At 40.2% G+C, this 16741-nt stretch overlaps 1 long non-coding RNA gene across 1 annotated transcript in view; it reads left to right on the forward strand.

Annotated features, from left to right (window-relative positions):
* LOC143880192 (uncharacterized) overlaps positions 1–16741 on the forward strand; it is a 50427-nt gene that overhangs the window by 24465 nt on the left and 9221 nt on the right. The gene's annotated exons all lie outside the window — the stretch shown is intronic.

A 16741-nucleotide genomic window follows, 5' to 3' on the forward strand; every position in this document is an offset into this window, starting at 1 on the left:
TGTATTTTCCTTCTAAGTATGATTACCTTTGCTGGGCAAATGACTTGGCTGAGGAAAATGAGCTTTTCTTTTCTGAATTCCCATGTAGGGAGGAAAAGAGGGACTCAATTTCACTGAAACAAATGTTTTTGATTTATTTTAGGTGAGTCGAACAATAAATAGATGAGTTTAAATGTTCTTACGCATAGGCAGTGTTCTCTACCTCTGGTTTTTAATCATGGTCCAGAGACTCTTTAGATTGTTTGAAGTATTAAGTCATCTTGTTTTGAAGCAAAGACTTCTTCATCTGGTCATTTCGAAGGGTATGCCATGCCATCAATTAAGTTGTCATTTGCGTATTTTCAACTTAACAAACCGTTTGCACCTTTATTTTTGCTAGAGACATATTTTTGGTTTTGTTTCTACAGGTGAGATGATCCTAATTTTTGCCTAAGTCGTCCTTTCAGGTTTTCGACTTAGCGGATCTTCATATCTTCTTGTTATGGACATTAGGAAGACTTGTGGGGATCCGAAGAAGGTTTGTTGGTTTTGGCAACTGTGACCAAACCCGAGATAATCAGGTTGCCTACGTACTCCAAAGATGGATTGGGATCAGGTCCGCGTAGTTCGAGCTTTTTGCGGCGGAACTAGTTGGGTATTTGTCTTCTCCAAATGTGACCGAACCTGAGATGATTAGGCTACCTATGTACCCCAAAGAAGGATTGGGATCAGGCCTACGTAGTTCGAGGGTTTTCTGTGGGGAAAATGATCGAAAGTGGGGATGATTTCCGTTGGCTTTGCCAAAAAGGGTGACCGAACCTGAGTTTTGCCAGGTTGCCTCCGTACCCCAAAGAGGTTGGGATCAAGTCTGCGTAGTTCGTGGCTTTTCTGTGGGAAAAATGATCGAAGGGGAATAATTTCTGTTGGCTGTGCCAAAAAGGATGACCGAACCTGAGTTTTGCCAGGCTGCCTACGTACCCCAAAGAGGTTGAGATCAGGTCCGCGTTGTTCGTGGCTTGAAGGCATCTTCAAATGGGTCTTTGATTTTTTATAGGTGAATCATTTTGGCTCTGGTCGGCGCATGGAGGCCTTTGAATATCTTTTGATTTGATTCGAAGGTAGTTGGTTTGGAAATTCTATCTCCATTTTGGTCAAGAAGTCTGACGGCTTTTTCGAACAGAATTTTATCAATGATGTAGAGGTCAAACCAGTTTAGTCTAAACTTTCCCCTAAGATGGAAGACATGAGTTCGGTATTATCTAAACACCATATTCCCCTCTCTGGAAGTTCAGAGCTTAGCTCTGCATCTTCAGTAGGTGCATCAGTTAACTGTTCTTGCGACAACTTTGTCTTTGACAAACTTTTAGAGTAATGTTCATGACATCGAATTTTGACCAAAGGTTGTCAGGTGACAGCTGGTGACAATATTAGGGGATATGATAAACAACCCTTGATTTCTTTGAAGGATTCTTGATATTCATTGTTCCACTGTTTGGATAGCCGTCCTTCGGACAGGCTTTGAGATTCCTGAAATTGACATAACATCGAACATTTTCATCTTTCTTGGGTACTGGAACGATGTTTGGGTACTGGAACGATGTTTGCTAAATACTCAGGATACCAGAACACTTTTTAGGAATCTTGCTTTTAGCTGCTTGATTTTTTTATCTTCGACAAACCATTCTGGTCTCATTCTTCTGAGCTTTTGCTTCTTTGTCTTGGCTTCTGGGAAGAGAGGGATATGGTGCTGGATAATTTCCTTACTTAATCCTTGCATATCTTCATATGACCAAGCAAAGACTTCTTTGAATTCTTTTAATAGTTTGATTAATTCCACACGCTCTTCATGGAATAAGGTTTTGCCAATCATAATCTCCTGAAGCAGGAATTCAGTACCAATGTTAATAGTTTCAAACTCATCTTCTAAAGGTTTTGCTCGATGATTTTCCTCTCGTTTGATTAATTTCTTCACCTTGAAAGGAGTTTCATCTGCATCCTCGTTTGAGGAGGGTTGTTCATTATATTTTAAAGCATTTACTTCAGAACAATCGAGAGACAAAATGTGAGTATAGAGAAAGTTCTTTTATTGATCTGCAAAATACATCAGAAGAACAACTGACTGACGTCCCTTGTCGAGCTCTTTTACATTTTGATGCTTTTTTAAAAGATGAGTCAGAATAAAAAAAGGAGTCTGACTCAGAAGACAAGAAGTTTGTATCCAGAGGAGTAAGGAGTGAGATAAAAGTATCCGACCAGTTGGAGAGTTCTGCGTTGCCAGCATCAGTAATCATAATTTGTGGGGAAAAATGCAAATGCCCCATGCTTTCCTGCTTCCAGCCATGACCTTTAGTAGGTTATACTTGCCCCTGATGGGTTGACGAAGTGTTTTTTTCTCGAGAAGGTCTTGGATAGCATGCTTCAAGGCGAGACATTTATCGGTTTGATGTCCCCTGCCTTGATGGTGTTCATAGTATTCTCTGTTATTCCAAGTTCTTGGCAAAGGGTTAGGAGGCGGACGAGGTCTGAGCAAGAACAACTTTTTTTCCGAAGAAGTACCCTCATGACAGTAGAAGGATTGGCAGGCAAGGGAGAAAATTCCCTTGGAGGTTTTTTTATGAAGGTAAGCCCTCGGGGTGCCTTGCTGTGTTGCCAGATAACCAGTGTTTCAGAAGCTTTTGCGATTTCCTTTACCGTGTTAACTTCTTCGAGGGGAAGGAGTTTCTGAATAATAGCCTCCGAAAAAAATTGAGCATCATCAATCCATCTACGAACCATGTGGGCCTCTATTTTGCTCTCAGTGTCTATGAAGCACTTTAGACTTGCTAAGCAATGAATGGTCATGTCACGCAGGGGGAGGGGAGTGAGGTTCTGTTGCCTTATCCCAATTCTTTCTTGCAGAAAGAGATCTAACATTGGTGTTATCAGCTGTTGCAGATCCTGAATGTCCTAAAACAGCTCTGCATGTTCTGCCATGATGGTGAGAAGAGTTGAAGGATTAAAAGAATCTGAAATTTCTACAAAAGGAGTGGGATTTGGAGAGCTAGGTGGATCCAAGGTTTTCTTCAGATGAGCTTGGGTACGGGTGACTTTTTGGGTATGATGGTTTCAAGTGTATGAACTTCCTACCTGTAGATGGGAATATATATACCAGTTTTTAGAATTTTTCCATGCAAGGAAAAAAGAGTTATTCAAACAACCAGAAAATTACAAACAAAAGTTTATTCTATTTAAATGTCTGATCAATTTTTATAATTTGTACAATGAGGCATGTGCCAGCCTGACTTCTAACGACATTTTTACAAACATTTTTACAAAACTTTTGCAAAAACGGATAGAGAAACTTGATATCTTCTGTATAGGAGCAGTCCACAGGCTGATGGCTATGAACTAAGCGGACGGTAGCAGGGTACCAGCTGGCTTCTAGAGGCTTTTCATCTAAAGGGATGTGCGAGAGAGTGCTGAATAGTGGTCTAGATGCACCTGGTCATCCTCTGAGACATGTAGAAGGATGTATTCTCTAGACAAAGGATACAAACATATCTAGTTTTGGCCGTACTCATAGTAAACTTGCTAAAGCCAGGCATCCTCCAAGAGATGTCGTAGCTACACCAGTTCCTAACTAGTTGTACTACTTAGGTTCAGTATCAAAGCGAACTTGCGGTTTTCATGACTCAAAGTTCGAGATGAGGGGGTTGTCCAAGGACGAGGGATAACCATGCAAAAATTTAGACATAGCCACATGTAAAGCAGGGTTGGACATCCTCTGAAGAGGGAATGTGGGTACCAAGAGATGCTATCTAACCCCTTGAAGGTTTCGGCAAGTATGGAGGGTGTTGGGTTAGCATCTAATGACAATTGGTCCACAACATTGAGAAGGGCGAGAGAGGCTACAATAGATTCCTGACATAGAAGGTACTTTGTGTACATACAAAGTATATAGGCTCCTTGACGACGTTGCTAAAATACTATGTCTTTTAGGTCTCCTTCTGGGATATAGGCATCAATGAGCCTATCTATGTAAAGACCGTCTGAGGGTCCTCCGGATCTTCTTCTGGCATTCAAAGCAGTTGAAGACATGTGAATTTGTTGATTCTAAATCCAAGTTTGAGATGGATGATGGGTTTGTTTCACAGGTACTGCAAAAAGGGTACAACATTTTTTGAAAGTGGGACACACTTCCTGAAGACCAATGCGAAAAGACGTAATACCGGGGGTCCTAGCATTAAGGTGCTGCTTTGAGGAGGTTCCAATCTATTGGGACGGACTCGTACAAGGAGAAGGTTTGCCCATGCTAAGTGAAATGATTGAACCATGAATAGCTTCTTGACTTGTCCTAACTTTGTATCCATTCAGACATTATATCAGCAGACAGGGTGTGTTCCGTACAGAAGATAACAAGGAAAAACTTTTGGAGAAATAAAAAAAGATAAGTACAATACCCATGCACATACTTTTATTTATTCACATTTCCTTTTTCTTTTACACAGGGGCCTGTAACCAAGGTTGCCAGGGCGGGAATCGAAAACGGGATTCGATTCGGGATTCGAAGGCTCCGGGGAGGGTTGGGAGCGGGATTCGAATTTTTGCCAGGGAATCGCCAGAGATTCACCGGGGATTCGCCGGAGAGCGATAAAAAATTAATCAATGATAAAATTTAAAAACCTTAATATTTTTTTATTAAAAACCTTAATAAATACTTCATTTCTCTAATTTTCTGGATTATGAGTTGGAAAAATCTAAGATTTGCATGTTTATTACTTTATTTTGCAATAAAAAAGGTTTATTGCTAAATAATCCATCTGGAGATATGTGCTCTTTGAGGTTCAGTTGTTTGATCTCCAACCACTTTGCGTGAACATCTCAGTCGATTAGAGAATAATTAACAAATTAAAGAAATAAAAAATAAAACCTGACTTTTAAAAATATTAGTAAAAACAAACACTTAGATGCTGAAAAATAAGGAATAGCAGAAATAAGCAGAATCACAGTAAAAACAAACACTTAGATGCTTGTAAATTTGCAATAGCAGAACCATTCTCACAGAAAAACTACACTATTAAAATTTTCCATTAATCCAGAAAAAAGCAGAATCACTGAAACCATATTAACCAAGAAATAAGTAGAATCACAGAAACCCAACCCCATTAACCATTTCAAGCTAAATCAGCAAGACCATTAACTTTAACCCAGAAACATTCTCGGTTTCTGTGAGAAACCCTAACCCAGAAACCGTTAAACAGGGGTGGGGTTCATCACTTCATCCTCAAGCGGTGAACCATTCTTACAGAAACCATATAGAAACTGTTAAGGGGGGGTGCAGGGGAGGGGGTTTCATTACTTCATTTTTGAAAAAATAAAATGAAAAATACCTTCTTCTTCTTCTTCTTCTTCTTCTTCCTTCTGTCAGCCGTCGGGATGGGTTTCAGAGAACGGAGAGGGAGTGACGGAGAGGCTAGGGTTTCAGACACAAGAGAACGGTGAAAGAGAGGCTAGGATTTTTCGGTTTCAGCTAAAATCTTGTTTTTATACGATTTTTTAGGTTTTATATGAAATTTACAAAAATCCCCCGAGTCATTTTTACCCCCTTTTCTTTGTAAACTTGTTTAAATAGTAATTTCACATAAAAACGTATTATGCGGAATGGGATTCGTGAATTTAAGGCTGTAAGAAATCTCGATTCTTATTTTTAAACATCGCGAATTATAACTTTATGAAATGCGAATTTATAATTTATAAATCGCGATTCCGGTGGGAAATAAATTGCATTTCCCAATTAGGGAATCGTGTTTTCGATGGGACCGATTCGGGATTCCCTTAATTTGGGGAATCGAATCGAACCCCTAATTCGATTCACGAATCGGGGATTCGCGATTCCCCACCTGGATAAACGAATGTTGTTACCTTGCCTGTAACAGGCTATTTATAAAGCCAAAGACGGTAAAAGAAAAGAAAACACAGTGTTCTCTATCTTCCGTGCTAGTTGATCAACATCCGGGAGCAGTGGTCCCCCTGAAGGACATCCCTTCCTAGCAAGGAATAGTAATTGATTGCTATTTCATTCGCATGTGGAGTAGCCAGCTCAGAAGTGGACACAGTCTCCCTGTTCTTCCACTTAAGAGTAATGGTCTTAGCGAGATCATAAGAGAATTCTCGCGGAGGGAAGAAATGAACGATTGGTTCAATGACCTCTTGCTTAGCTCCATATTGATGCATGATACGCTTTGGGATGTAGAAAGAAGTGTTTTTCAAACTAAGGAGTTGCATGTAGGAAGATCCTGGTGTGGATACGACAGCACGACAGTACATATGAGTTCTCCAATAAATGTTATCAGCTTTTAAACTGGACATCCATGAATACCAGTCGGTGACTATCTCGAGGCGCCCAAAATGGTGCCAGTTTTGGTAACTGAAAATGGAAACGTCCATCAAGGGACTGGGAGTAGTAATGTAAAGTTTTGACCAAAGCCAAATGTAGAGAAGGATGGGGAATCATGTAAACTGATGATCAGGATCTTCTTGAATCCTGTCTAATCCATTTAGAGTTTCAGCTAGGATGATAGACACTGGACTAGCTTTGTCTAGAACTTGGTCTACTATACTAAGTATACCAAATGAAGCTTCATCGGGATTTTGCCTTGTGAGGTATCTAGCATAAACCCAAAACAGAAGAGCCTTGTGTCGAGCCTCTTGATAGATGAGATCATCTATATTTTGAATAGGAGAAAGGCTTCGATCAGCTCATCAACGAGTACACCTTTCGAAGTCATGAAACAAAGAGGATCTTGACCGCATATGCAGAAAAGTCCTTTGACTTGATGTACGTAATTTGTCCTGATGACAGATCTGACAGCTGACCCTTCATCTGGCACTCCTAGTAAGGTACAAAATTCCTCATAGGTGGGACAGATTTCTTCCAATCCAAAATGAAAGACATGGTTGTCCTTGTCCCAACACTGGGTGGCTGCTTGGAGAAAACTCCAATCAACTTGGATGAAAGGGAGTATGGGAAAGTACTGCTCGAAGGGGTTTGGTGAATCACCTGCTGAAATCGAAATTTTCGACGACATAGGAGTTGTGAATCCAAGCATCCAATTTTTTCTTGCGGTCCATGATCTACGTATACGGAAGAGAGAAATAAAAAACACGGCAAAACACCTGGTAAAACATTTGTTTTTGGATTTTTGTATTTTTTATTTTATTATTATTATTTTTTTTGTAATTTTTACAAATTCTATCAAATTTTCACAGAATTTTGACAGAACCTGGAGATGGGAGAGGCTAAAAGCGAGGTCTGCCCTTGAGATCTGAGAAATGGGAGGACACCCCTGAAAGATTGAATTTGATCAGGATTCAGATAACCCTGATCTCGAGATAATAATTGGACAAAGGTCCGATACTTTGGCTGACAAAGGTTTGGCTGGGTATATCCTCTCGTGAGAGGATATATTCATTTGAACGGAGCTCTAACACGTTGGTCATAAAAAGGTAGACAAGATGGGTTTGTCTTCAAATGTGAAGACAACATGACCTGGATATGACTCCCAAATTATGAACAAGACACTAGTATGAAAATGGGGTCTATCTTTCTGAAGGAAGATAGAGATAATTTGGGCAGAGCTCTGCCGCTGTATGGACCATGACAGTTGGTCGGGATGAGTCTAACCCTCCGAAAAGACTTACTTGAATTTGAGCAGAGCTCAGGAGCTGTGACCATAACAATGGTCATGACAGGGTATTTTCTTACCAGAAGATGGCTTGAATTGGGCAGAGCTTCGCCGGCACGGAACCAAAAGTGGTTCGGAAATGGGTCTAACATTTTAGAAAGGCAGATTGGAATTTTGAGGGATGCTCGGGTACTGTGACCATGGTTTGGACGAGAGCTTCTTCATACTAGAAGATGGGTTGAATTGGGAAGAGCTTCGCCGCCACAGACCTTAACTAAGGTTGGTAGGAGTCTAACCTTCGGAAAGACGGATTGGAATTCAAGCGGAGCTTGGGTACAGTGACCATAACAATGGTATTAGCAAGATTATCTTCGTATTAGAAGATGGGTTGATTTGGGCAGAGCTTTGCTGCCATTGACCGCAAAAGGGGTCAAGCAAGGTTTATCTATGTGTGGAGAGGTAACCTTTGACAGATTTTTGGGTAGAGCTTTGCCACTATTGAATGCAAGAGGGATCACGGAAGGTTTATCTCTGTGTTGAGAGGTAAACTTTGACAAAGTTTTGGGCAGAGCATTGCCGCTATTGACTACAAGCGGGGTCACGGAAGGTTTATCTCTGTGTGGAGAGAGGTAAACTTTGACAAGGTTTTAGGCAGAGCTTTGCCGCTATTGACCACAAGTGGGGTCAAGGAAGGTTTATCTCTGTGTGGAGAGGTAAACTTTTGAAAGGGGAAACTATGATGGTTTTGAACGAGTCTAAAGAACAGGTAGACTTTATTCGAACAGGGCTTCACCTTCTTGACTATAGCGATAGTCAAGATGGACCGAAGTACAAAAAAGCAGTAGAGCCTGACATGGCTGAGACCAAGATGGTCTGGACATTTATTTGAGCAGAGCTCCGCCGTTTTGACCATAACGATGGTCAGGACGGGTCTGAACTCTATAAAAAGTAGAGCCTGTTGAGGCTGAGACCAAGATGGTCTGGATAAGGAGGTGATTTGAGGGATTGCAACATTTTTGAAAGATGGGACCAGAATGAAAGGTCTCTTGGTCAAGATCATTAACCGTAAGACGGACATTCTTCCAGGGTACAATGGTTGCTTATCCAAGGAATTCGACACTTTGGGTTTGCAAACAGGACTTTGGAAAAGACTAATTAGACATAACCTCTAGTTTTGGGTAAATTTGAACGGCGACAGAGTGCGCATCGGGCTAGAGTAATGACATCCCTAGCATGAATTGAGGCAACCCGGGGACACCTTTCTAGACTAGCTCAACATGCTCGCACTGGGGGTTTAGTGTATCCCTATTCAGATGACGCTCACGTCTCTCGAGAGTAACTTATAGGCTTACCTAACTCTAAGCTCAACATGTCCTTGACAGGACATGGTAACATCTACGTGTCTAGTATTCTGGGCTATGCAGGGGATGAAGGCTTCAAGGTCCCTCTTGCCAATGTGCATAAGCAATTCCTTGTTCAGTGTGCTCGAACGCAACGAAAAGTTAGTACATCATTGTTTTAACGTCACCACAAGGGCAATGTGCAAAGAGTTGGTGCTTTCACCGCAAATGGATACATGACCAGTAGATTCACGTGATGAAATCCCAAATACAACCGAATCCGTTCCAAGGGCTACTTACTACTGGGTAAATAGGTATGCAAGTGGGCGATGAACTCTCATGGTGTGTGCGTGAAAATTAAAAACAAGGGGGTAGCCTAGGTGCCTCCCGGAGAGTTTTCGCATAATTTAATTGCGAGCTTTGGCTCAAACAATTTTGTGGCAATTTTTAGCATTGGCTCTTAGCAATCTCTGTAGAAAAGGCACAGCAAGTGTATATGTGCTGGAAAGTAAATCTAACACTTGTTTCATTTTCGATCGACTGGAGCGTTCGCAACTTGCGAAAAAGTTCGCAGTTTGCGAATACTCCTGAAGGCTACATCGGGTTAAGGATAACCCTACGAACGGAGGAAAAATCAAATTAGTTGATTTCAAATTCTTACAAAAATGCCAATTTAGTTATATAGAGCTACAACCTTTTCATTTGATAACAGGCTCTGCTTGAGAGGGATTATCATGTTTAAAAGTTTCCCCAGCAGAGTTGCCAGTCCACAGGAGCCGATTTTTTTCCGTGTTTGCGCAGGATGACAGGGGATCACCACAATCGGGTTTTCAAAAGAGGGGGGGTGTTATTTGATCTACACTACTTGCGGATTTGGGACCGTAGTCTTAACCTCGCAAGTTAGAGAAACTTAGAGTCGCCACCTAGGTTAGAGCCTAGGACCCGTATCTATTCTTCCAAGGAAATGAATAATGACTCGAATTTTGTTGGAAGAATAGTAATCAGAGGTTCCTTTGCTCTGGGCCTAGAACCTTATATTTTACTCTGTTTGCTTAAGGCATGGTCCTTACAGATATCCAGGTAAGGATTGTGGTTACAATTGGGGAAGGTATTAAGTACCCCTCTTGCCCCGCTTAATCCAGTCTCTTAACTTAGATTGGCATTTTGAAACGATTTAAAATAAAAGGATTTGATTTTATTTCCCTTATTAGATTATGCTTAATTCTGAATGTAAATGGAGTGAATTTACAAAAGCAAACGAAAATAAGCGATAATTAACATGATCGGTGTTGTAAGTTGTTTACGGCTCCGCAAAGAACTCGCAACTACTCACGATCAGGTTAACTTAAATCAAACGAAAAATAACTGTACAGAAAGTAAAAGCAAAGCAGAGGGGTTTATATCGTAAGTTCAGGGGGGAATTTCTACACCCAAGATCCTATGATGTCACCACCTCGTACTTTACTGTGCAGAAAGCTGTAAATTGCAGAAAGTAAAGAGCAAGTCGGAGGGATTTAAGCCACAAGGTATCACCGTATTGGAACGACTCTTGTGACATCAGAACCTCGTACCTTACTTGTGCAGAAAGCTGTAAAGTGCTGGAATTAGTAAAAGGCATATAGAGGGGCTTGACACCACGAATGATGAAACCCACCCTATAAGTTTCATAAATACACAATAGAAAGTAAATATGGTCAACCTGATTGATATTGTAAGTTGCTTGCGGTAGAGCCTGATTTCGCAACTTACTCACAACAAAGATTAACTTAAATTAGATGACAAAGGGGCAGATAAAGGGTCTTGACATCATGGATGATGGAACCCACCTTATCCGTTACACAACAGAAAGTAAATATAGTTAATCTGATTGATATCGTAAGTTGCTTGCGGCAGAGCCTGATTTCGCAACTTACTCACGACACAGATTAACTTAAATTAGATGACAAAGGGGACAGATAAAGGGGCTTGACATCACGAATGATGAAACCCACCATATCCGTTTTGTAAATGAAAGCTGTAAATAGCTGAAAGTAGTAAAGGGGCAAGTGGAGAGGCTTGACATCACGGATGATGAAACCCACCCTACCCGTTTTGTAAATACACAATTGAAAAGTAAATGGATTACTTATTTACATTTTTTGGGGTTTATTCTTACCACTTGGAGAGTTGGGCAGCGTAATCGCGCTTGTGTTGAAGAGGGGCCTTCGAGGCTGCGGAGAAATCAGTAGTGCAACGACACTGTATAGTCGATTTGCCTCCGAGTTTACCGAGATTTCAGCTGAACAACGGCGCTACTATGGAAGAGTAGCTCGTAGTTCTGTGAAATTCGACATAACAACAGCGTAAACAAAAAAAGACGCTCTGAACCTTCAAAATTCAACAGAGTGCCGACGTCCGAAAGGAGCTACCTAGTGTTTCTCTACTTTTTCTCTTCCAAAGCAAGCTAACTAGGATTTCTGTCTGATTTTCTACAGGGGTTTGGGGCTTGAAAAAGGGGGGAAATACACTGAAAGAATGATGTATACACCAGGGAGGAGAGAGAGAAGAGGGATAAAAAACCTTTACCCCCTATTTGTAGGGGAGGGCGTAAAAAATATCTGGTTCGAACCAGATTTCGTCTCAGACTGTAGACACCCCCATTTTGCTACGCTTTGAAAAGCAAGAGATTCGAAAGTTTCATCGCGTTTGAGTCGGTATTCCGCATTAGATTAGGTATTCTTGCATTTTGAGGAGTTTTGAAGTTGATTTGCAAATCCTAAAAGTCTCTAGGGAGTTCCATTGGCCTCCGGAAGATTAAAAATCAAGTTTCCAATCAAGTAGGAAAAACTGCTATTTTTGGGTTTCTCAAGGTTTTCCTCATTTTGCCTATTTTTACACTATAGGGGTATCTTGGTCATTTCTAATGTGTCACATTTGACCCCCAAGTTGTGTCTGGGAAATCTTGAATGATTCCATGAATTTTGGAAAACCTGCTAAATTTAGAATTTCTCAGGGGTTTCACTTGATTTGGAAATTTCGTGTGTCGAGGGCATTTTGGGCATTTTCAGGAGATTCCAAGTGATCTTGTTTGATATCACCCACCAAAAGAAGTAAACTTAAAAACTTTCTATTTTTTAGGTTTGTCCATGAGGACTTTCTATTTTTAACTTTCCCCTTTGGGGGCAATCCAATTTAAGGTCATTTTAGTCGCCTTTTGGTGCGTAATGATCAAACAGGGGCATTTTGGGCCAAAAAATTATTTTTTCTAAAGGGAATGGTTCAACCATATGTTTAGGGTGCACTATAAATGTCATATGGGTTAGGTTCATCAATTAAATTTTTGAATTTAAAGGATTTTATTAAATTTTTATTGAAAAAAAAACCCAAAATACATGTCATAAGGCCCATTGGGCTCAAGCTCACAAGGTGGGGGTCCATGTGGACCCACCCATGTAGGTCGGCCACATAAGTGGGCGCCCCACATGGGTGGCCCACATGCTTGGGCACCCAACCTTGATGAGGTGAGATGGATGATGACATCATATTTGGTTACTAAAAATAAAAGAATGGGCTAATATGGTTAGGTTAGTAAAACGACCATAACGTTTTACCTTCTTGTCCAAAAAATTTGCAATTTTTCTTGTTTCGAACGTCTCGAATAGATCTACAACTTTCTAGTTTACGACTTTTCTTGATTCTGCCTCCAAATAGGTCAGAAATGAGCTCCAACGTTGAGCAGTCCTTTTTTGACGAGATCTTTCATATATATGTTATTTCCATTGTGTGAGAGCTTCTAGAAGAGTCTTTAAAGATCTACCTTATGCAAAATGGCATGTCTTGCTTTGCAAGTAATCCTAATTAGAAGCTAATCTAATTTAGTAACTGTTACATTTTGATTTTCAAAATCTTATTTTTTGGTCAAAAGGTAGTGTTTGGAAAATATTTTCTAAGTGTGTTTTGGAAAAGGAAAAACTTTTCTTTGGAAAGAGTTGCTTTTTGCAAGAGAAAGAGAAGAGTGCAAAAGTAGTGTGAAAAAGATAGTCCCATACCGACTCGTAAGAAAGAAAAAGTTGGGCTTATAAAGCCTTACTCTTTTCTATACTTTATTATGGTGCTCAATGGGTCTTACCCATGGGTTGAACCGCGGGACGGTGCAACGCACCGTTCGCACACGCGCGCGCGCAGCGTGGGCAATGGGCAATGGGCTATAGGGCGTATAGTGGCGCTTTATTGGCACTTTTTTAGGTGCACGCCGCATCGTAGCGAGGTGCGATTGGAGCCTTTCATTTTTCCCGATTTGATCCGGACCGTTGGATCAAGATCGACTGGGATCGGTCAAGTGAGTAGACCGAATGGTTCGGTCGGGTTGGGCCAGAGTTCGGGCCCAACAGTTGGCCCAACAAGCCTAGGGGCTCCAATGGATAGTGCATGAGCGGGTGCGATCCGAAGCGTCAGATCATAGTGTAACAACTAGTGGCAGATGACCGTTGGATGGTTTCCCATCTACTCAATGGTCAAAGGCCCAAAGGGTGCGATCTGTACCATGGATGGGCAATCTAGCAGTTCGGAGTTGGAAAGGTTTTTACACAAGCCAACAGTCACTCCAGGATAGATCTGAGCCGTAGAGTCTCGATTAGACACGATCTAATGGTCAGAATTCAAACCCGCTGAAAGGATGTCTAGAAAGGGTGTTTTCCAACGCGAAAAGCCATCAGAAGCTCTATAAAAACAGTAGAAAATCCTCATTCCAGATAGAATTCGGATTTCTACTTTGGCATACCCAAAATTGATATTTCCAACACAATTCTCTCTCTCTAAACCCCTACAAAGTTTCTGTTTTTACTGTTTTAGAAGTTCTCTTCAAGTATTCTGTTTTTTGCAGAAACAGAACACTTGGGTCTCAATTACTTAAAAAATTCAAAGGTGATTCAGGCTTGATTCCGCTCAGTGCAGAACGTCGTCAAGCAATCGGTTAGGAACCGAGCTTCATTATATCTTGGAGACGAGTTCGTGGTCCCCTTTGCACACTACTAGTGGGGGCGAATATCATCTTAAGGAGAGCGTTTACGCGCCTTGAAGCATCTTCTTATCTTCTTCTCAACCACTACACAAATTTTATCCAACAGTAACTAAAGAGAAAGAAAGCAAAAGAAGAAAATTGGAAACTAGCTAAAGGTAAGAGCTCTCACATTGGAAATTACTATTCCTTTTCCAAACCTAACTTTTTCTATATAAACAACCAACCCAACCCTTGGAGGGGCTCTTGAAAATTCGTCCCACTCTTCTCTCTCCCAAGGAAATTCGTTTCCCCCTTTGTGAGTGCTTTTTGGTTCTTCTTCCTCAAGTGTTCTACACAAAGTGCTTTTGAATTTCTCCTCTTCTTCTTCAACACACAATCAGTGGGGTTTTGGGGGTAGTTTTTTATTTCTTCTCTCATTTAAAACCCTAAATTAAATTGATTAAATCATTTAGAATTTTTTCCCAAAGTAGAATTTTAGGAGAATTTTCACATAGATTGAATCCGAACAAATCAAGAAAATCAAGATACACATTTAGGAATTATATTCAAATTATATTTTAAGATGCATGTCACATAGTTCGCACATCAAAAGAGTTCAAATGAGCCATTTAAAAGAAATTCAAGAGAGTTAACTTTGGAATTGAAGACCGGATTATCGGGCAAGAATGGTGCATGTGGTGGTAATTCTCCATACCTTCCATTCTCGTAATCAGGTAACGAATCTAGATTTCTAGTCATTTATGGGTCTTAGGTCTCTTACCTAGGTGGCAACTCTGATCATTCTCTTTTGCGTGAAATTTGGATTGCTTTAGTGATCCCAAGTTCACAAAAAAGATGACTTATATTAATAATAAAAAGGCACACGCCATTCGCGTGGGTACAAGAGACCAAGAGAGGGAGGCGGTTTGCACCCCTCTCGCGGGATCGGGTCCCACACAGACTAATTGAAATTCGTCTGGGACGAATTGAATTCATCTAAGACAAAATTGGGGATGACATCATCCCCATAAAGGTGGATGATGTCGTCCCCGGTTCTCGTGATAGTAGTTCGTCTCTTCTCTGTTTTGTTTTGTAGTGTTTTCATCTTTTATCAGAAACTTCGGTCGTCCATATCTCTTACGATTGGACTCATTTTGCACGTGATCAGGTCCGTTGGATTCCTTGTGTTCTGGCTTTCCAATGAATGAGATATCGAGTGCTTCCGAGAGACAGGGTGTCGTTTGGGTGCCAAAAGAGAGTTTCAAACCCAAATTTAACCTACCGATTGGGAATGCCATGTGCAGACGGGCTTACCGGTTTATGCTGTAAATAGCGGGTGCTGTTGTAGACACCCCATTTTGACCGGACCCTAAACCTCTCAATTTTATGCAAAAACCCCCCATCAAATCAATGAATTAGGGTCCCAAACTTTACCCTAAGCTAGGTAAAGGTCCCACCAAAGTCCCTGCAAAATTTCGTCGAAATCTGAGCGCATTTACCTAGTAAACGAGTCAAGCAAAGTTGTAGTACAAATACGCAGAAAGGGGGGGCGAATTATCCTAGAGAGGGCTGATCCTAGGCCAGATAAGACATGATTCGTTCGTGCGCTTATCAGTTTTTGCGCAACCGCGCGCTCATACATATCGGTAGTGCCAATATCACCACTCTATTTTTCTTATAAAAATAAAAAAAATCATTTGCAAAAAGGGGGATCTGATTTTCTAACAAAAAAATTGGAGAGAAAGAAAAGGAGAGAGAGCGAGAGCTTTCCCCAAATCCCAAACCCTAATTCCCATTTTTTTCTTTCCGATCGATCTCCGGCTTAGCTCCAGCCAAGTTCTGATCATGAGATTTCTATTGTTCTTCTTCTTATTCTTCTTTGAATCTGTTGATTTCGCTGTGTTATCACTTTAGAAACCCTAGTTTTCACAAAACCTTAGATCTGTTCTTCAAAACCTTAGATCTGTTCATTAAACCCTTAGTCTGTGCATTTGAGTCAATCAAAGTTCGTTGAGTGTAAAAAGGAAGGAAGATCTGCAAGCTCCGTTAGGATTTGATTCTCTCAGTAAAGATTCAAGATAATCTGAAAGAAAAGTAGAGAAAAAGAGAAAGACAAGAGTAAAAAGGTGAATTACTCTCTGCACTAGTAAAATTGTTAAATCTGCACCTTGAAACGGTTCAAGGAAGAGGAGATCTAAGCATCTATACATCTTTTGGAGCGATTTTTCGTCAATTTTCATTATTAGCTAAGAAAAGAAGTATTTAATCTGTTCTTTTCTTTAAAGTTTATTGAAATACATGATCTGCTAGTTTTTTTTTTAGATAAAAATTTCTACACGATTTGTATTTTTAAGATGTCTGTCAGATAAAGAATTGCAATTTTCTTTGATAATTTGTAGTAATTTTCATAAATTGAGTTAATTTTAAGCTAAAGATAAGTTATTATAACTTTAACTAAGATTATAAGCAAGGATCTGTATTCTTTTTTTAGAAATTCATGTTTGGAGCTTTGAATTTAAAATCTGCTTATATTAAAAAGTTAAAATGGGAGTACTTTGTTCGGATTTATAATTTATCTTCAAAATATGACTTCGGCTATTACGATTCTATTATGATCAAAGATTGATTTAAGATTTTGGGTCATTCATACTTAAAAATTTGATTTCTTGTTCTATTTTTCTAAAAATGCGTTGTGTACAGGGAATAATGAGGTTATAGATAAATTGAATGTTGATGATAAATTTTTAGGATATTTAAGCTAGAGTAATGAAATGAGATAG

This window comes from Tasmannia lanceolata, unplaced genomic scaffold, assembly GCF_043159265.1.
Source record: "Tasmannia lanceolata isolate RefF3 unplaced genomic scaffold, GAP_Taslan_0.1 ptg000006l, whole genome shotgun sequence".
NCBI classification, from domain to species: Eukaryota; Viridiplantae; Streptophyta; class Magnoliopsida; order Canellales; family Winteraceae; genus Tasmannia; species Tasmannia lanceolata.